The following is a 21,868-nucleotide window of genomic DNA, read 5'->3' on the forward strand; positions in this document are numbered from 1 at the left end:
CATATCCCAGTTAATGCCGTAAGTATGCAGAGGGTCCGGGGAGGGGCACGACTGGGTCTTACAATTGTTGATATTTCTCCCTGACAATTTAGATCTCCATTTGTTTTACACCGAACTACAATGGAGTAGAGAAACGGAGCGAAGTGACACGGCAGTGGAGCGGCCCGGACGACCAAACAGCGAATCCAAACAAGCCCCTTTGCAGAAACATTATCAAGTTTACATCTTTCTTCCTCTAAACAATGAAATCCCCCCCCCCCCTTCCCCCCCGAAATATCTGCAGACAGATTATTGTAGATCCGAAGAATGGCTCGGTGATTACACTAATGACTTTAAATAACCCATAATGCAACACACGGCAGGAAAAAGGCTTGAGGGGAGCGGATATTCTGGGGAATATTAACAGTGCCACCAGTGCAGGCGGGGTATTTATTATTTTTATGGTTTGCTGGTGATATTAACATTGAGAGGATGGGGAAGTTACCCAAGTGTCTTCGGTTTTTTTAGCGCTTTTAAGCCCGTGAATGCAGTTGCATAAGCACGCGCAGGCAGGTAAACTGGGTTAATCTGCGTGTTTGTAAATGTGTGCATAAGGAAGAAAACTCGGAGGCTGAGCAGATCTTTGCGTGAGTCTCCATAATTGGGGGCAGAGGGAGAATCTGCGAGCAGACATCTGCAGTTGATTTTTTGGGGGTGATAATAAATCAGGTTTCTTTCTCCGCCGATGTGCTTCCACACGGCTCTGGCTCTCTCTCTCCACCGCTTGTCTCCACCTATTACACAGGCTCTGCTTCTTTCTTGTTTCCTGAAGCCCGTGGAAGCACGAAGACCTGCAGAAACAGTTCCTGAAAAACTTTGGACTCGACTTTGCTGTTTGGGTGGCCGCACGAGCTGAGTTGTGAGAGGCCCTTTCTGGCCCGGGCTGCAGCTGGACACGAAGGGAAGCAGCATAAAAAGTAAAGATGTGATTTGTGATCATGAACTCACGGAGGTGGATGGAGACAAAGAGGTGTGAACACACCACAAGTGATGGGTGCACATTAAACCTGCAATCACTGGGAGGAGTCAAATTTAGCTGACTGCACCTCCAGTATCTGCTCCGTACACAGCTGAGGGTTTCTGTCTACCTGAAACCTCTGCAGAAACAGTCTCACCTTCTTCTTTTTGAACGACCTCATGCGGGTCCATTTGCTGCTGGGGTCAATGCCAGTCGGACACCAGACACACCCAGATCATCGCCAGATACACAGAAAGTTTGTCACCAGACGCACCCATCCTTATCATCATCATCATCATCATCATCATCATCATCATCATCATCATCATCATCATCATCCTTATCATCATCATCATCATCAGACAGATACATCCTCCCCATCACTGGGCACACACATCACCATCATTAACAGTCACACAGATGGTCTCACATGCATCAACATCTACTCACACACTCACATCTAGAGGCAATTTAGAGTTTCCAGTCAAGACTGCGTTTTTTACTTTTTAATTAATGTGGTTGATGGCTCTGTCAATACAGCATGTTGGAGATGGTGTTGCTGCTGGAGTTATTCCAATAAAACCCCACATAGTGTGCGTTCTGCTGAAACCAACTGTAGAGACTGTTGTTGTGTTTATGCAATCATCTACAAAACCAGAGGGCAGCATCCTTCCCTCTGGAAACTGTAAACATTGGCCCTCAGCCTGTCATCACTGGTGTGCAGCGAGACATCTGTTTCAACCACAGCTTTGAGCTGATCGTCAGTATCATGTGACGGCAGCCTGGCGTTACATCCGCACACCGAAATATGAAATGCCGCCTATTACAACATTTGGATCTAATTCCAAAGAGTGTTTCGCGGTTTTGGTGGTGAAAGACCTATCATCTCTTGTTGTTAAGAAAATTTGTAAGCGATGGTTACCATGAGGGGAGGCGTGCGTTACAGAACTGTTTGGGCGCGTGCACGGAATGATATGAAGATGCCAGCGTCACTGCGGCTCAATTTTTAACATAGAATATCGCAAATGGGTGTCCTCAAATTCATTTTTGAGCTTCCACACCATGACAGGAAATGACTGACGAGCAGCACATCGCGCTCTGCTGGATGGCAGCCATCACCGGACCTTGAACTTTCAGATCTCACACAAATAAAGAAATTTATGACCTTGTCCAATGTGCTATTAAAGTGCACGTACTAATACCCAGTACCTTTACAGCACGTAGTGGCTGTGCTGCACTTTTATTGCAGGTTTACCGTTTGCTGGTGGAAAAACAGCTGCTTGTTTTCTTAGGTGGAAGACAGGAAAAGGCAGAGCGGCGAGAGACTGTGGACGAGGGAAGCAGGGTTGCTAAATGTGAGCAGGTACCTAAACGCCGGTCGTTAATTACTGTAATAACACCAGATTATTACAGGGAGTTTTGGGCCGGTTTTCCTGTTCCCCTCACTCACGTGTGTTCTCTCGTTTCTCTCCCCACCGAAGGGATAAAAAGGTTCTAAAGTTAATTATAGATACTGTAGATCACCGAGTTAATGCTGGAACTGTATATTTTGATGATGGATCTCACGATCAGCAGGAATGTTTTGATTCCCCGCAGTCTCACTTATTCACTGGACAAAACCAGAGCAAAACTGCATGTTTGAAAGTAAACAGGTGACCTGCACATGTCATTCTCTCAGGCAGCTGGTTGGAAATTCGGCGCATTAGTCAGATTTTGGAGCAGCATAAATCACAAATCAATTGATACGAGACACAAACAGGCAAAGACAAAGAAGATCGTTATCAGATCTCAATGTGAGCTGCTGACGATAATTGTAATCAGAATAACAGCAGTTGAGGTCCATTTGTCATAATCTAAAAACTGCTGAAAGAGGAGCTCGCTGCATGATTCCATTAGTCATTATTGGAAACAATAAAGCCGACACCACACATAGAGGAGTAATGCACCAGCACTTTCATACCTTCATAGTACTTTTTTATGATTCGGCCCATAATCTCTCCTGTGTGTTCCAGTCACACCAGTACCAGTAATTACCCACGCTACCATGTTAGTGCACTTCCTGTTTGGTTCAGATGTGCATTCCTGATATGGATACCCTGGTGTAATATCATCCAGTAATTAAAATGCTAATAAAAATCCAGACGCTGATTCTAAGATGACTCGGACGTGTGAAAGCGGACCTGGTGTCCAGCCTCCTGTATTGCTCTGCTCGTGTGACAAATAATCACATGAATCTCTCTAATGGCGACAGAGCTCACGTTACCGGAGCGACTTGGAAAATAATACCTGTTAAAAAGCTCCTACTTCCACACAATGAGGCGCTGGCACCTTGATCACATGATGGCGGTTGTTAATCTGCACAGACTTAAATCAATACTGGACCGTGGTGTGGTGGGATCAATTCGCCAGGCGGGAGTTGGCCATTGAACATGACACCGAGGGACGAGCGTGCCTAATGCACGTTTGAACTTTTAAGTGAGCGTGGACCGCTCTCGTCTTCACATGTCCCCTCCCTTCCAGCAGAGATCAGACAGCGCTGACGTGGCTACTCTGGGATCACATGTGAGAATCCAGCGGCCATGTGTGGGACCGGGCACACTTTTTCGGTTCTGTTCCCGGCCGTGCGCCAGCTCTCCGGCAGAAATGTGTTTTCGCTGCCCAGTTCCAGGTGTTTTGGTCATTAGTGCCCGCGGTCATTAGAAGCGCCGACGCTTGCTTAACGCTCCTAAGGCCGACCATCGTGCTCGGATCACACCTCCGCAGCTGTAAAGATCTGGCAGGGAAGAGGCGGGAGCCAGGGAGGCATGCCCGAGGGCGGAATGGACCCAAATGTCCACTTTGTTCTCTAGGGGCTCCGGTTACAACCCCCCCCCCCAGCACTCCTCGCAGCCTGTGTGACATTCGATACCGCAACTGTAAATTGTACATTAGGCGTGTGAAATCACAGATGCACATGTCACAGCGGTGTAATAAAATGAATTTACTTGGGCTGAATTCAGCACGCACCTTAGCTCTTTAGGTCTCTGCAGGGGGCAGTAGATGGTGGGGGGGGGGGGGTGCTGGACAATATAAGAGCAATTAATTCATAGATACCCCTCGCAATACGTGCATTCGGCATGAAGGCCTGCTCCTTTTCACCTCATTAACAGTTTGTCTTTATTTTTCTGGTGCCGCACTGCTTTAATGGCGTGCGAATGTGGATCATAATGACGGGTGAAAATTAACAGAGTGAGAACGACCTTTAACACAACGTAAACAACGCAGGAAGGGCAACGGGGAGCCTGCACTCGGCCACAAATCCCCGAAAACTTGATGTCTAAGTTGTCTCGAACGCACGGGTGGACGCTCGCTGGTGTCCACCTGTTCACTCCCAGATCATCCTCCCACTAAAAATACAAAGACACGCTCATAAACAGCAACGCAGAGACGCCTGAACACACAGCGTTCCCATACTGGCGTCAGACAGTGTGAGGAGGAATTACACTTTGATTGTATCATCTATAGATGTGTGCGTGTGTGTGTGTGTGTGTAAACTGCCTTATAGCCAATAAATTTTGAGAACACCCTGTGCCTCCTACCTTGTAAGAGTACTCCACCACTCCGAGGATACTGGTGTGTGTGTGTCTGCACGTGTGTGTGTGTCATTAAGATGGTCGCGGCTTGTAAAGTGAGCTGGGAAGTTTAATTGATCTAAAAGAATTTAATGTGGCGTAGTGAATGGCAACAGGCAGCGTGGATTTATACTGCAGCCCCGCAGAAACAAATATGAGTTTGCCAAAATTTTTATGACCATTTCTCTCCCTTTCTCTTTTTTTTTGTCAAACACGTTGCAACAACATTAACTTTGCTTTGCATAAAACTGCAATTGGTCAACACATCCGACTACTCCGGCTCAACAAATGCACATTTTGCTTCAATATTTCCAGCTAGTCTGATTAAAGTCACCCCGGGTTGGTGATTTATTTTTCCGACTGAAGCTTTTCAAACAGTTGAAAGCAGTATTTTGGCTCAAGCTGCATCATGTTGCTGTTGATCTGGTCCTGCATGGACCTCTGAGAGTGTGTTCCAGGGTTTAGAAGACAGATGTTGACCAGAATAGTACGGTGACCACACACATACAGATGCATTTCTATTATTCTGACATTCTGCTTTAAAACACTGTGTAGGTACATTAAAATCACACTTCCTATACATTACAGTATAGACACTTTTAAAGAGAGCATTGCACCACACAACCCTCCGTAACATAGAGAATATTGTAGACTTCAGTACGGTAGATTTCAGCTGTATTTTAAATTAATTGATCGTTAAATATATATATTTTTAAAACCTTTTAAAAGATACTGTAACTGTCACATAGTGAGATGCATGTTCAGCTTCTTTAACGTGTTTCCTGGTGCAGAATTAACACGTATCAATGCAATACTATAATAATGAGGGGTTCATTAGATACAAAACAGACATTTTAGAGGGAGTTAAGCTCAGAATGGCTTAGCATTAGCGTAGACTTGATTGAAAAAAAAAAAAGAGAGGCTTGTGGGAGGAAATAGTCATTAAACCAGGCCGACCTGGCTCAGACCAGATGGAGACCAGGCTATCCATCAGTCTGAGCGGACAGGGTTTACAGTGTGACCTGATCAGCCGTCATTTATTACTTTTACTGGTCCTAAGTGGAGCCAATCGCTGGCTGCTGTTTGTGAAAGATGAGACCCTCACCTGCGAGGGCTCGGCCATTAAAACAAACGTCAATTTCATTTGGGTTGGATGTCTCCGCGCTGAAGGAGACTGCGCGTTTTACTCCCATCCATTATGTATCAGCGCCTGGGCTGCTGGGAGGGGCGGGCAGAGGAGTTTCCAATCTTCAGCATCGCGGCGACACAAACAAAAACACAACTTTAAAGCTCTATAACAGGCCATCCATCACAGACCAGAGCAGCTTCGAGGTTATTTGCTTTCTTTGCTTCACGAAGTGGCTTCTGCCGCCCTCTTTAGCGATTCCACCCACAAAGATGCACAATATACTGTAGTTCAGAGATGCGTCTATGGCTACATTTGCCGTCATAATCAAGACGCTTCTTGAGTACTTCCTGCTGCCCCCACAGAGTCAAGCTGTGTTTCATTAAAGAAACACATTTTACTGCAGGTATAAAGTGGAGAAGGGATGCACACACACATTTGCACATTTAGAGTGATTACTTAACCATAATTTACATTTTGGACTGTGAGAATAAGCCACATTGTCCTTAATAAAAATGTCCATTGCAGTCAGGGGGCAGTGCTAACCTTCAGAAACCCTCCATGTTTCCCTTTAATCAAAAAAAAGGGGGAAAAAATAACAAAACAAAACAGGAAAGAAAAAAGCAAATGACTAATGACTCCCTGTTCAGATTCCTTGGAACCATGACATTTCTCATAGGAACGGTTTAAAGACCAGTCATCTGGCGCCCCATCAAAGAGGAGAGATGCGTAAGCTAATTACCATGCTTTAGCATTTAAGCGCAGCAATGAGGAGGAACTGCAGAACACAAATAAACCCTCGGACGCTCCAAACGAGATCTCGCTGTGGCCTTATCTCCTCCATCGGCCAGGAAAGATCTGAGAGAGCGGCTGAAGTGAAAACCGGCCATCAGAGCGACGGTATGAGCGCTGGCTAACGCACATCCCCCGGGGCTGTTGTCACCCTGGGGGGGTATAGGTAGCTTTGAAGTAGCGCCAATGTTGGCTTCTGTTCAGACCCATGACATGTCCTTCAGACGCTCCACTGGGCCTGATCACTCATTCAACCAGCAAATGCAAAAACCAAAGAGCAACAAAGAGGAAGTTGGTCATTGAAATAACAGGTTGGGACGCACTATAAAAAAGAGTTCACGGGAGGTCACGGCCCTCTGACCCAGGATGTAGGTGAACTGCGGGCCCGCCCCTGTTTAATCTTGCGCAGTAAAGCGTTTGGGAATAAGTCGGAGCCGAACATCTACCAACAACAGCTTCCATCAACGGTGAAATATTGCTCCTCTGATTTGAAATTAGTGATGAAAAGCCTGAGTGTGACGTCCGCGTCACCCCCGGGAAACTCTTTTTTTTTTATACGTTGTGGCATTCCAGACAGGTTCTAAATGCCAGGGGAGCATGTCCTCCTGGCTGGACGTAAAACAGCCTCACCGTCCGGGCAAATGTGTGGAAACCCAAAGCCACAAACTGGCATCACATCCCCGACAAATAAATAGCATTCCCTACCCCGACTCATCTAATTAGGCATGGTTTACCAGCTATGGCCTATTAGTGTTTCCTTTGCAAACAATAAAAAATAATGACATGATCTTTGTAGTTGCCCCGATTTTTTTTTTCTTTTCTTGCAATTTTTTCCACATTCTTATTTTTAGCTCAGACCAGCGAGAGTGAAAGGGCAACACCACCGTCTGCTTTCTCCCTGGGTCAGCATTTCACATCCTGCTGCGTTCCACTCTGAGTTTTAACATCCCCGCGGATGAATATTTGTCATAAAATAAAATTAGCCTGTTGGATTTAAGGGGAGTAGGGAATCAGAAGTATGTTTTCATACAGGAACGGTGATAAAGTTCAGAATGGATGATAAATTACTAAAAGAAAACAGCAGCGTGTCTTCCACAACCTGTCCTCCAGCCTGCACTTCTAGTAGACGTGCTCCCCCTAGTGGCAGGGGCTATTACTCCACTTTCCATTGGCGTTACAAGTCTGGAACATTAAACGTCTCTGGTATAGTTCACCCACAGCTTCTGTAAACATGTCTATGCATGATAAAGATGAATAGAACACATCTGAATGTTTCTCTTTAAAATAGATACGAGCACTCGCGATAATTGAACAGACACGTGAACAGACACGTGAACAGACACAGAACAACGATACGGTGCTTTTCTAACAACCTTTGAATCAAGTCTTTTGCATTCATTTATTCGGTTTTAGTAATAGACTGTTTAATAACTTTGTGATATAACGTGCTAATAAAATTCTAGATGAGTCACCAGCACATTTATCTCAATATAAAACGTGACTGAGAATGTTTAATTAATTTTTTTGAATGAGAATTCCTGATATTTATGATTTCTATATACATGAAACACCTTTTCAGTGACGTATCATAAACCTCAGACCCACTAAAAGTGCAGTGCAGTGTGATGCAGCTCTGTGTTAACACGCATCAAAGTGAATCTTTTCTAGATGCCACCGACCGTTTCACATTTGAAACTTCAGTGGTTAATGATCTGCCGGCAACCATGAAGCCGAGGCGGCGTTGGGACTGAACTCGCTCTCGGTTTTACTGCCGCAGGTCATGTTTGAGCTGCGCGTGAGTATCTCTGTGTCTGGACACTAAAACAGGCTTCAGTGACTTTAATGCTTGTCCTCAGGGCAGCCGTGTCGCTCTAACCTTCCAGAACCTTCGCCGACAGGCCCGGCGAATACTTTGCACGCATGTTTATTGAGGTTTGGTTCTGCATGGGTTGGGTCGGACGCAACACAATGGCAGAAAAGACGACTAAAGGTCAGCGGAGTTACACTTGAAGGAGAAATGCTTGAAAGGGACTTTCTCCCAACGGGGTTATTATTAGAGAGAATGTGTCCTGGCATCGTTTGTGTGTGCGCGCTCGCCTCCGACAGAAAGGGAGGCATGAATTTCTCATGCAGCGTTCACAGATGAGCAGGTTTCAGGTACATTAGGATTTGTAAAACGCCGTCGCTGAAAGTCACCAGCGAGCAAAACTGTCACAGAGCTTCTGTTCAGAAAACCATCCATTACCAAACGAACGCCACCGGCATCCATTAAACAAACGTCTTTGCTTGTTTGTTTACATGTCTATGCAGAAAGCCTTCGCCTCCTCACTCCGCCCAATCTGCACTCCTCCAATATTCACAATAATGTAAAACATGCGCATCTAATATATTATTTACTCATATTCCACTGTAATAAAACACATTCTTAGTTCTATCTGGTGTGATCCCGACATCGCATTTCCATTATTTTCTCTTTAAACATTAACCACGGCTTGGCTGATGTATTCCATCCCGTTCTTCTGCTTAAAGATTCAAACGGCCTGCTGGTCGGGACGGCCCGGCCTGGCCCGGCCCGGCCGGGCGTTTTAACAGAGGAAGCGGAGGAAAGAATGTTTTGTTTCAAATCTGCTGAAAGCTCACTTTTTTCCGCACTCTCTCTTTTTCTCTGCCATTAACACCGTTATGGCTGCCGCTCCGGGCCCGGTGGATGCTGGGTGGGGACCCACGCCTGATGAGAGCCCTGCCAAACTACAGGATGGATTTTTACTGCGCCAGATTTTCACGTCGCTTTTCAACAGTGTGTATATTTACATCCCTCTATGCTAGGTGTCATTCAAAAAAGTATTTTTAAAGTTTTCTTAATCTAAGCCAGAGTGTTTCCAGGATTGCTCAACGATGCCCAGGTCATTTTAGCCTCGCGAGTTGAACAGAACCTGCTGGACGAGCAAATCAAATTAAAAATGCTGAGAGTGAATCCTGAGTTTTGGTTAACTTTCTTCGGAATAACAGTCGCCTGATGGACAGGCCCTCGACCCGTTGACCTGTGAGCGCTGCGATCACAGCGTATCGTTAGCGTTCGTCTCATTAGTCTGGCTGAGAAGCATCTTGAATACTGTCACATTCCATTTTAGCTTCTTGAAAAAAGACATCATGATTGAAGGAATGGATTTATTATTTTCTAAGCAATGGGATGTACAAAAGATACCAAGATATAAAAAATGTGCATTGTGAAAGAGAGAAAAGAAAGAGATGGGGAAAAAACATGATTTCCTGAATGATTTGATTTCAGGTGGACCTTGCAAGTGTCAAGACCACCCTGCAGGTGGAAGAAAAGGACCTTGTTATCCTGAAAGTTGCTGTTCTATTTTAGTGATTCGAGCTCTCTGAAGTGCTCGGTGTCTCTTCTCCCTGCTAGCTGGCTGATTGGTAAGCAGCTAGAGGCCTTTCGCACATGGCAGCCTGGCTGTATCTGAATCAGATCCTGATTAGATCCAATTGTGGTGCGAAACCCAGGTCGCCCTGTGTGCCCACCAGTGTATCGCCTCAGTACCAGCAGTTAAATTGGACTTTTTGAAGGTAGGGGAGCTCTGTCTTCCACACCTAGGGGATATTGAAATCTATGGGGGTTTATGTCAGGGAGGAATTCAGACTTTGGGTGTCTCGCCACCAATCTCATCCCAGCAGAGAACAATATAGAGGGATGTTACAGCTCCACAAACTAGAAGCTCAAAATATTGCACATTTGGTTTCTGAGTCATTTTCTGAGATTTGGCCTGCAGTGGTTGTTGGTTCTTCAGTTCGGGCATTCTCACGTTATTCCAAGCTTGTTAGCCAGACATCCCCCTCCCTGTAGGGCTATCTCAGCATACAGTGACCATATACACAGTGTGTACATTATAATTGATCTGCAGGTTTGGGACGTATAGAAAATGAAGCTGAGGAATTAATAAGTCTGTATTTTACCTTTATTGTGGTTTATTAGCACAGTGATGATGCACAGCAGCATATTAAGGGACCAGGAATTATTTTCTGTGAAGTTACACATACAGTATATATATATATGATCCGATGTTTAACCATACAGAGCAGTTATTCAGGCTCACTATCATGGTAATAACACATATGCTACATAACCTAGATGCTGCTGTTGCCTGGCTAGCAAAGCAAAGCTGCAAAAATTTTCCTTTTTTGGCCATTTTTATATGGTTTTGTAAAAATAAACAGACGTGCACACAGGTCCTCCTGCCATTTCATTCCCTTGAATTTAGCTTTGAATCTCAAAAAGATCAGATAAAATGTCAGCGGGTCTTTGCAAATGTGCTGCGATGAAACTGCTAACCCCTAAAAACACACGTGCATTTCTGTACGTATGCAAAGCGGGCGAGGCGGCAGTGACAGGAGTGGAGGAAAAAAGATGACGATCATTAGCTTTTGATGGATGTAATGACCGGCCGGATTTATCGTGTAAAGCGCAGCTGGATAATGGGAGAGAGGCGAGAGGAAGGAGAAAATCATTTAGGGGAAGAGAGGAGGAGGAGGAGGAGGGGGAGTCATATCAGTGGCACGCTGAGGGGCTAACGACAGCAAGCTGAGGCATCGTGACCAAAGATATAGATCAATAACTCCTGCACTCTGAAGAACGCAGAGATGAGAAGAGGAGGGGGAGGGAATGGGGGAATAATTTGCTTGATAAGTACACAGAGGAGAAGAGCATGTAGGGTCACATCAACACGCTGCGGCATCGCTCCCCAGAGGACCGGCGATGATGAGGAGGAGGAGAAGCAGGAGGCCCCGATGAAGTCTGGAGGGGGGGGGTGAGCACGCTCCTGAAGCATCCCTCTCTTGGTAAACATAAAAATCAACAGGAAAAGGGCCGGCGCCCGGGCGGCGGCGTGATAGCTGCCATCCGTTACGGCTAAATTGAACTGTCAGCCCTTCGGTGTCGTTCCCATCGCCGGATGATCGGGAAAGGCAGAAGCAGAGAGAATTATGGGGGTATTCACCGGGTGATCACAGTGTGCAGCGGGAACGTTCCGGCAAATTAGCTCTCAATGGAGACGGGGGAACGATGTCAGGCCTGTCGGGGGAGATAGAGGGTCGGGAGGATAAACAGGCAGATGGGAGGAGAGAAAACATTTGCCAGCGTGTTGTGAAATAGACGCCGCTCCTATGGGCGCCGCTTTAGCACATCGGACAGTGGATGCTCTTATTTCATGTCAGCTCAAACACAGCTGGAACACACATCAATTGTTCAGCTTTAAACAGACCATTGTGTCTGATCCGAGTGCACAATGCGCCAGTGTTGCCGTGTGCAGTCAGGAGTGCGCGCAGCCCCGACCCTGCTGTCGCCTCACGCTTAAATATTTATAAAGAGCCCTATTATTGTATTAACTATTTATTGATTTATAATTTAAAAGATTTATGCCCAACGTCTCAACGACTGCGTTAGGGGAGAGGCTTCCCTGCAGGAGGGGAGCCGCTTGCTTGCTAATGTTAGCGGTGCAACATTTCAGCCCACTAACCTTTAGTTTGGATTAAAAAGGCTTTCAAAACAAGTCAGAAGTGGAAAAACCCAAAGAAGACAAAGGGTTAAATTCATCGCGGTTGCAGGTCTCAGGAGAGAGACAAAGGATGGCGGGAGGGAAGAGAGAAAAGGGTCTGAGGTGGTCAGCGGGAGCAAGGAGCGAAGGATCTGCCAGCGGCTGGCTGCTGCAGGACGGACGGAGAAGAAAGGAAGGTGTTGGGAGTGAAAAGCAGAGGGGGCTTTTATACAGTGCGTCCTGAGTGACAAGGAAACCATTAACGGAGCAGAGCCGGCCAAAGGGATTAAATCCACACATGCACGGCCATTATTCAAGCTAATTAAAGGTCCCCCGTTTTTTTTGGAGAGGCCAGGTTTACTCATACAACAAAGGCGACAGATTAAGAAGCAGGAAACAGTCCTGGCATTTGTGCTTAGCTGGCAAATCTTTAACATCCATTGATCAAGGGAGGAGAGGTGGGTGTGTGACTGTGAGTGTGTGCACGTACACGTACACGTGGCTGTTTCTAGTGTCTAGTAGACGAACAATTCCTGGTGAGATTTTCTTCTCTGGACATTTTATGGAGAGACTGAACTGCCCCAGGTGTGTGTGAGTGTGTGTCCTGTAATGGACTGGTGACCTGTCCAGGCTGTATTCCTGCCAATGACTGCTGCAATGGAGCCTCGAGACCCTGATTAGGAAGCAGAATGGATGACAGAGAAGCCTGGCGTTGTCCTCAAGGCTGTTGGAAGATGTCGCAAGGCTGCAGCTTCTTTATGTTACTGTATGTCACAGAGAAAACGGGGCTTTGAGCCCAAAATTGTGCTTCCACGACGTAAATCTCTCAATGTTCTCGTGACATGACCATATCAAGAAGGAGCTACTTCTGCTAAAGTTGTGTTTGGACCGACTCCCTCAGCTTCTACAGGATGCCCCCTCCCTCCCCCGCATTCCTCCCAAACGTCTTTATCCTGCAGTTGCCAAGAGATGTATTTAGATTAGCATTTCCAGTTGGATTGAATGACCTGCAGAGCAGCTTGGTACTCCCCAGCAACGTCGATCTGACACTGGAGTCAGGTTTTCTGTCCCTTGCGGCCTGGATGTCGGACTATCACGGTGATGGCTCCTTTGAGACTGCAGGGGGGCAACGGGGGTGCTTTCCTCTTAACAACCATTAGCTTTGGCAATGCAGACAGCCCCAGAACAGAGAGGGCGACGTGGAGGGAGCGGGCCACATTGCTTTGCTAGTTTTACACTCTCACACATGCCACAACAGATCAGTCGGCTGAGATTGCACCTGACACTCGACATGCAGCCGGCAGCGCAGACAAGCGCACGGGGATGAGAGCAGAGAGGAGAATGACAGGCAGCAGGCTGATAGGAAGGGACGGGTGTAATGGACTGTGAAGTGGAAGACCTCGGGAGACGAGGAGAGGGGCCATCTGCCTGTCAGACGTTTTTCTCTCCCCATCTTTTACCCTCTCTCTCTCGGTCTCGGGCTGTGACTCAGACACACTCGTGGGCCGAGAGCACTCGGGTCAAGAGTAATAAATTAGCAAGACAAAACCTATTCATCACCTTAACAAGCTGACACTTGTTGGGGAAAATAGGGGCTGCTGAGCAGGAACACCTGAGGCGTGGTGAAGAGACTGATGCAAGGAGATGGGCGACATTCGGCGAGCGGAAGCCAGAAATCGAGATTTATTCGAGGAGTTGTGAGGTGAAATTTTTAATACCAAGACGGATGTGAAAATACTGAATCTGCAGCTTACCCGAGGAGCTGAAAATTGAGTTTTCGGGGCTGCTTCTAGTCTTTCAACATGTCCTCCCATCAACATGGCTACATAAATCCCAGCAAATGGACCGTTGGTTCCAGCCTTCCTCTGCAGCCAAGGCAAGCCCGGAGGGGATGGTGGTACAGTGGTGGAGGTAGCTGCCTTCCACGCTGCTGAGTCAGGGTCTTCTCCTGTCTGTGGAGCTGTTTTAATCCCCCCGGTGTGGGAACCTTACGCAGCATCAGTGAAGCATGAAGTTGCTTAATGATGTGGCGTTTTCTCCTCCTGCTACGTTGAACCAGGCTGTATAATTAGATGGTTTCCTGTTTTTGTACGTTGTTACAAACGTGCCAAGTTTTTGGTTTTGTGATCTGTGACTTCACAATTTCTTATGAACCTTTCTTAAAAAACCTTCTCTTCGATGAATTTGCTACCGTGCTGCTGTAAAATGGGCCGAAAACGGCTGCATGGCGCCCACACACAACACATCAGCTTGTGCTTAAATACATATACAACAATCATATATGTTTGTTTAAAAGGGGCTGCTAACATTTGATGGATATTATGTCAGTAGAGCATGGAAACAGGCCTGGATGTGCACGGTGGCTGTATCTGGCACCAAGATGTTATCAGCATTAAATCCTGTAAAAGTTGCAGAATGGGACACTGTTGCCGTGACGATCGTTATTAATCTTCATTAATATTTGATGGCGATGATGAAAATAAGTGACATACTGTGTTTTTCATTTCAATCCATAGATCTGTTGGTCCCAAATGGACCCCAGTTCTATTCCAGAAGACTACCAGCAGTACTGCAGCAACTAGGAAAGATTTGAGGCTACAGAGAGCAGACAGACAAGAATATTACAACAGACAGGCAGACAGACAGGCAGGCAGGCAGGCAGGCAGGCAGGCAGGCAGGCAGGCAGACAGACAGACAGACAGACAGACAGACAGACAGACAGACAGACAGACAGACAGACAGACAGACAGACAGACAGACAGACAGACCAGTGAACCAGTTGCCATGGTGAGCACAATTGTGTTGTTGTTAGAGCATCTGTTGCCGCCGCACAGCCAGACACAAGTATTTAAAGAGGAGACTTTCCTTGGCCAGTTTCCTCGTCTGCCTTGTTTAACCATCCATCCACCCATGGCTTCTTCTGAGGGGTCTGTTTTTGCCTAATTACCTCTCCCTACCTTCTGTTTGCTCTCTTCATCTGTCTATCTGTCTCTGCGTCTGTAGCCGTGATAAAAAACAGTGACGTGGGAGGGGAAACAAACTGCTTCTTAATTTTCCCTGACAGCCACTTTTAAACACACAGGCCCGAATCCACACTGTAATTGAAAGCACATTCCTATTCCAAACAAATTAAGCACAATTAAGGGCCCTGAGTTATGAGTATGTATCACTGCGCGATGTTTTTTTAAAAATCACAGCACTCTGGATCAAAGTCTCGCGACCCCTCGGCTTAATTGCCTCATTAAGAGCTCCCTTCTTTGTGCTATGGGCTTCATAAATACAGGGTCTGCTCATTTCATTTGGGAATTACACTAAAAGACGCCCCTTAAACTAATCGCTTCCACGTTTTCAATAAAAGTTCATCTGTTTTTAGGTAGGGAGCAGAATGAAATTTGCCTCCATCATCTGAAAGGCCCTTTTAGTCCAGAGCGTGATATACCACTCAGGCCGCATCTGTGACACAGCACCAATGTTCGGCTACTTTACAACACGTGTTTAAAAAGGCTCCCAGAACCTTTCCTCAGTACGGGGGAAAGGAGAGAAAAAAAACTTTGTAGCCTTGGATACATTTGTTTTAGGGTTTCAGGTGGGGCATTTGACACATCCTGGCAGGTGACAGGAAGAGGGTGTCACCGCCTGGAACCAGCAAATCACATGACAGGAAAATGATTATGTGCAGCTGAAAGGGTTCCTTTCCTCCTCCTCACCACCATCATCATCATCACCACCATCATCGTCATCATCGTCATCATCACAAAATGCCATCCAAGCATGGCTGGCTTTTAATTTAATCTTATAAATGAGGTGCGCCCTCCTTGACAACATGCTGTTCCAATTTGAAATGGCTGCTTTATTGGAGGACAGCGACACAGGGCAGAAAGAGAGGAGGGGGAAGACAGAGGGAGAGAGGGGGGGGGGGGGGGAATTGGGACAAAAAAAAAAGAAAGCCAGAGGGAAGATGGTGGTATGGAACATTTGTTAGTAATCCAATTCCACATACCATATGGCTTCATTACCATTATGCGGGAGAGAAGACTTCAGTCAGTCTGAAAATAAAGACCTACTTAGCCCCATCCAAACTGACCCCAAATGAGACGTGTTTGTCTCCGTGTGACAGTGTTAGTGTTATTGCCCCGCTCTTGCATTCTTTGCGGTCGGTTTTCGGATCGAGGCTGCAGCTGCGCGCGGTTTTGCACTGCCGCGCGAGCACGCGGCCGCCCGCGTCTGGTCCGGGCGTGTGTGAGATAGAGATCGAGCGGTTTCCCGGTGACTGATTATTACGGAAGACAGTCTTTAGCCATTAGCCGGGAGAAAGAGAGGGCCCATGAGCCAGCTCCGTTCATATGTGAAGATGACTGATAACGCAGCGGCGGCGGGACCCCGTGCTGGGTTCATTGGCCCCTAAGTGTTCCTTTGCTGAATGTGTCCCTTATCTTGCCCTGACAGCAGTAATAGAATATGCATAGCTCTATTAGCATACAAGGTAATGGCACCCTTGAGGGAGGGCACTGACATAAAACTTTAAGTAGAAATCAAAACATCGGTGAAGGCAGAAGCAGAATAAAAGGGCTTATTGTCACCCAGTGCAAACATGGCCCGAGGCTTCCGCCGTGGCTGCGCACGAGGTATGTTCCCTTTACGCTTCCGTGCACATCTCTCTGGACTCATTCCCTCACACACACACGGAGACACGGAGGATCTAATAAGCCCGGTGAAACCGCACGTATATGTGTGTGTGTCATTTACACAAGATTACACGTCGAGCAAATGCACCCTGATGGTGAGAAGAGTCGAGAACGTATGGAAAGGAGGAAGAAGCCTTTGCAATTTTCATGAACGCCGTAAAGGCGGCCTGACAAAGCTCAGAGCGTCTGGGCGAGCGCCAGCGAGAGAGTCAGAAACAAAACAGTCCTCTTCGGGGGCCAAGTTTGGCCGACATGAGAGACCCACAAGAAGAGAGGCGGTGAGATGATGGGTAAAGGTGATAAGGCTTTTTTTTGGGGGGGGGGGTGTCCGGGTGCGTATTATCTCACTGTATTTTGGAGCAGACCCCGGGCCACAGCCAGAAAGTTTAAATCAAAGCAGGTCAGACAAACAACACAAGGCCTTCTGCTGAATGAACTTCCACCATAAGAAAGCAATTTACCGCTCGTCACACACACACACACACACACTGAAAAAAGAGACAGAGAAAGGCCAGGTCCGGTGAAAATTGTAATGGAGTCTTGTGGGACATACCCGGAGAGTGTTGGCTTTCCCTCATATTACCTTTTATTAAAGATATTAACCTTAAGGAAGAGACCGAGGAAGCCGTGTCAGGCGAGGCTAAGAATTAACCACACCTAGCAAAGCAGTTAAAAAAAAAGGTGTAATAGCGCTCACGTACGGCATGGCCCTTTACCTTCTCTTCCTCCTTTGAGAGAGAGAGCGCAAAACAAAATCAACACTAATAAGGCAATAATATGTGTAATTGCATCCTCAATCGTAATTACGGTGATTACGCAGTCCTCTTTGATACAGGGTGCTGCCGCGCCGTGGATACGAGCCATATGTGAACGTGGGACAATTATGCCAATCATTCCACTTCCAAGCGTGTAATTCTGAAGTGAAATAAAGTTCATCACCTTGAGTTGTGCGGTGAGGGATGCCCCTCCCCCGCCCGTCCACGTTGAACTCGGCCCATTAAGAAATAAAAATGTGGGTGCAGCCAGTCATCAGTGTAGGTCCGCGAAGAGGTAAATTTGAGCGCGGGTGACCAGTTATTGACTCTCTTATGCTAATTACCACTAAGTAGGCGAGATATCAAATATAAAGCAATGCTGGCACTTTTTGAAATAGTTAATATTCCAGGGCCGGCACATAATTAAGGACTGGCCCAACTTTTATGGGCTATTCTGGCCGCCGTGAATGGCTTTACGTTCGGACTGAAACAGACCAATAAACCATAGTTTAGCATTGTAGACACCATTAGGAGCCATCAAATCCATCTGAGAACGGGCAGCGCAATTTCTTCGCCGCGAGACTAAAGAGACAGCTTTTTCTAATCTGTGGTTTATTTAATGTGTTTATTGCATGGGTGGCCGCTTTAATGAGCAGACTCCGGGCTGCATCTCCTCAGCCGCCCAGGACATCCATTTCAGCAGGAATCCGCTTACAGCACAACAACTGCATCATGCCAAAAGTATTTTGTCTCCATAGTGACCCCCGAAGCTTTAATATACACAGACGATGTACACGGGTAGCGACTTTTTTCATTGCCAGTAAGTTTGGGAGCTCGGCTCAGACTGTGGGGTCCGGCTGGTAGGTTGCTCCTGCTGGTTGCTCGCTTTAGTTAAAGACGGACGGGAGCAGAGCGAGTAGCGGCTATCCTTCTGGCTTATACACATGGTTTGGCAGGGTGACAAGACAAACTGGGCCTGGCATCCAAACCCGACCTCTATTTCATGGTGGCTTAGCACGTTCGTTCTCAGCAGATTACACTTGCGGCGCTGCGGGGGCCAGCCCCTCGCGGCGATCCACCAGATCGACAGCCTGATCCATTTCCTGTGATGATATTGCAGAGAGCTGGTGACGGCAGACAAATAGCCCGCCTACGATGCAACTGCATTTAGTTCTGAAAGCACGGCGTTGGCGCCGAGGACGAGGAGTGGATCAGGACCACCAGTGGGAGCGCGAGCTCCTTTCAGAACGCGTAAGGCTGCGTAATGTGATATACATTGTGCAAATAACTGTGTGAGTATGAGCTACTCTTTACACGGCCTCCTTACCTCCGGGCCAAAGGCTGAGAGCTGTTAACACATAAAGTGGCCTCGAACACACAAAACACACGGAAAACGCATACACATGTCGTCTGGAGGCACCGGGGCCTCGGGTTTCCTGAGTTTCTCTGGAGGCCTCGTTGTTCGCCGTGCATGCGCATGCGGGAGCGCCATGCTAACCACATGTGCACACACGAGTACATGGACAGTTTCAGCCACTAAGGGGGCAGGCAGAGGAATGAGGTGACTCATACTGGTCTATTAAATGCAGTGGGTGGTAATGGTAAGTAATGGTGTCTCACTTCAGCTTCACACTGACCACAAGCCAACTGTGGATGTAGTAAAAATGAGACTGAAGGCTCATTTAAGCTCCTTTCACATCCAGAAGCGCAACCAAACCAACATATCGAATGCCAGTGGGGATACAAAACAGCCTGTCCACCAGGGGGCGCAGCCTCATCACCACGGCTAACATTTAGCTTCCTACTTTCTTCCTGTGTGTCATTGATCGTCATTGAAATGTTGATGACGGTGCTCGTTACTGCCTCTACATGTTCCAGTGGAATTGCAATTTTGGTGCATAATTATGAGCACTGGGAAACGGGAGAAATGGTGGGATTTCTCCCGTTTCTCCAAGTGATCGGAGGCTATGCTTATCTGGCATACAGCAAGTGGTCCCTTCACTGAAGTTTGGCCACTTGTCTACAGCCATGCAAACATGTTTAAAAAAAAAAAAAAAAAACATTCTGCATTTGAGAGGATTCCTTTTGTAAGTGTGTCATAATCGCTTTATGTTGATGAGTAACCCTTTCAAACACAAGAAAGCTTAACCATTATTTTCTTTAATCCTCTGTGATCGTATAAATTGAATTTGCGCACAACAACTGCAACAACTTGGATGCGAAATGTGCAGTCAAAAAAAAGTTCAATCGGTCTGAATTCTCAATTTGTCTCAGCAACTGTGCAAATGTGGGCTGCTTGTATCGCCCCCCATATTGTGTGTCGGCGGTTTCAAGCTTCACGTGGTTTTGCAATAGCGTTGTTTTTATTTTGTCTACCCTATATATCGTACGTTTGGATCATTTATGTCTGAGGGGGATTCCACTGAAGCACATCTAAGGCATCATCATGAGTGAGGTATGCATACACACAGACGGGACTAATTTGATTACTTATTACTTAACCTGTAATGTATTGGATCCCTTTTATGTCAAAAATAAACAAATAAATGGAAAATATTCACCGCCCAGGGCTACCGCTGAACTTCTCACTCTCTGCATCCAATTTGAAGTGGAGCTGCGGTGATGTCACCGGCGCATTGAAATGAGAGGGCAAGGAAGAGAGGGGAGGAGGACACCAGGGAGTGTTAAAGAGAGAAGAGCCGGCAACCTCCAGACCTCCGAGGTCACGCTTCTTAACCCCGCTGCTAAAAATCCAATAACACTTTATGAATGTTTTAGTTAGACGTCGTTAATGCGGCCCGAGCATCTGTTTCGAAAAGAATACAAATGAGGTGCCGTCTCGCTCGGCGCTCTCCCAGCCCGCCTCCGCGTCTCGCACATGCATGCACACTCACGCACACACGCTTGGCCTCCGGGGCGAAACGTCCCAAAGTTCCGGGAGAATGTGCCCCCTGGTTCCTGAAGACCACAATATCCATTCAGGACCATCTCCTCACTTCTGAGTGGCTGACACGTTTCTAAAGAAAGCCTCACCTGGCAGGTTAAACATCTGGCTCATACGCAGCCGTGCATAATGCTCCATATTAGCTTTGGCCGAAACAGTCTGCTGCTTAGTCTCTTTAATTAGCAGCTGTCGTTAACAGGTTAGTCCACCTGCACTTTGAAGTGGCGTTCTGTGCAAGTCGTGGGCTCCAGGTAGCCGGTCAAGGTCAAGGCGTTAGCGCGCCGACTTCTGCAGACATCCAAGCAGATTGAGCGTTAAAGCTATATTTTCACTCTCTCAAGCATTACTCAACAGCAAACAGCCCTCGACACACTCCAGGGGCTACACCCTCCGTCCAATTGCTCCAAATAAACTCAATACACCATACGAACAACTGCATTAAAGGTGGGAGTGAGTGTTTATGCCTTTGAGTGTGCACTTTGTACGAATTCACCAATGCTGAACTGAGGCGAGGAGGTTTGGTGGCTTAAATAACCGAGCCAGGTTGTGTACCCATTTATTTACCAGTGTGGGAGCTCATGGTCATAGGAGAAAAGGCTACAGGGGAGAAGGGAATAGAGGTGTCACGGTGGCAATGATCATGATGGAGTATCTACAAATATGACTCCAAACAGGGTCATTTTGATTTGCTGGCAATGCGCAAAGGCTGGCCCGTTAACTCCTGACCTCTCGAGTTTGACCTGTGGAGGGGGAGGTGGGGAGAGAGTCTACCCGCCAGGAGAGGATAGAAAGAAAGGGAGAAAGAGAGGCGCTGTGCAGTGTCAAGCCCATTATGACCCGCTAAAAACTTGGGCCGCTCTCTGGCGAGGAGCCATCCATCATCCGGGCCTCTCTAATCAGCATGTTTGTCACTGTAACTAAACAGTGGGCCGAGCCTCGTCGCAACGCTATTGGCCCTGACAAGGAGAAATAAATCTGCTGCCAGCCAATGGGCTGCAGGCAGCCGAGCGTGACAGGGAAGGTGACAGACTCCTGAGATCTCAACTAGTGCGAGATTAGGGGGAACTCACCCGGACTCTGGGGCGGAGGAAACATTCGAACAGCTTTGCTGGTCCTTGCAGCGGACGGGAGCTGAGCTGGGGCGCGTTCCGAAAGTGAGAACGTCTTTGTGCCCGCCGCATACCTCCCCCCCCAAGCCCCCCCACGTTAGACAGGTCCATTTGTTCAGTTAGGTGGAACCACGGTTGCCTTTGTAATAGGTAACAGATACGTGTTCTGTTTGCTTTCCTGGTGACATCTCAGAAGAAAAAATCTGCTCAGCAGCGGCCACACAGGCTCAGCTCTGATGAAGCTTCCAGGACAAAGCCGTCCCAAAAAAACGGTCGTATCGTATCGAGAATGGAAGGGTCAGGTTTCTT

This window comes from Takifugu rubripes, chromosome 3 (assembly GCF_901000725.2).
Source record: "Takifugu rubripes chromosome 3, fTakRub1.2, whole genome shotgun sequence".
NCBI lineage: Eukaryota > Metazoa > Chordata > Actinopteri > Tetraodontiformes > Tetraodontidae > Takifugu > Takifugu rubripes.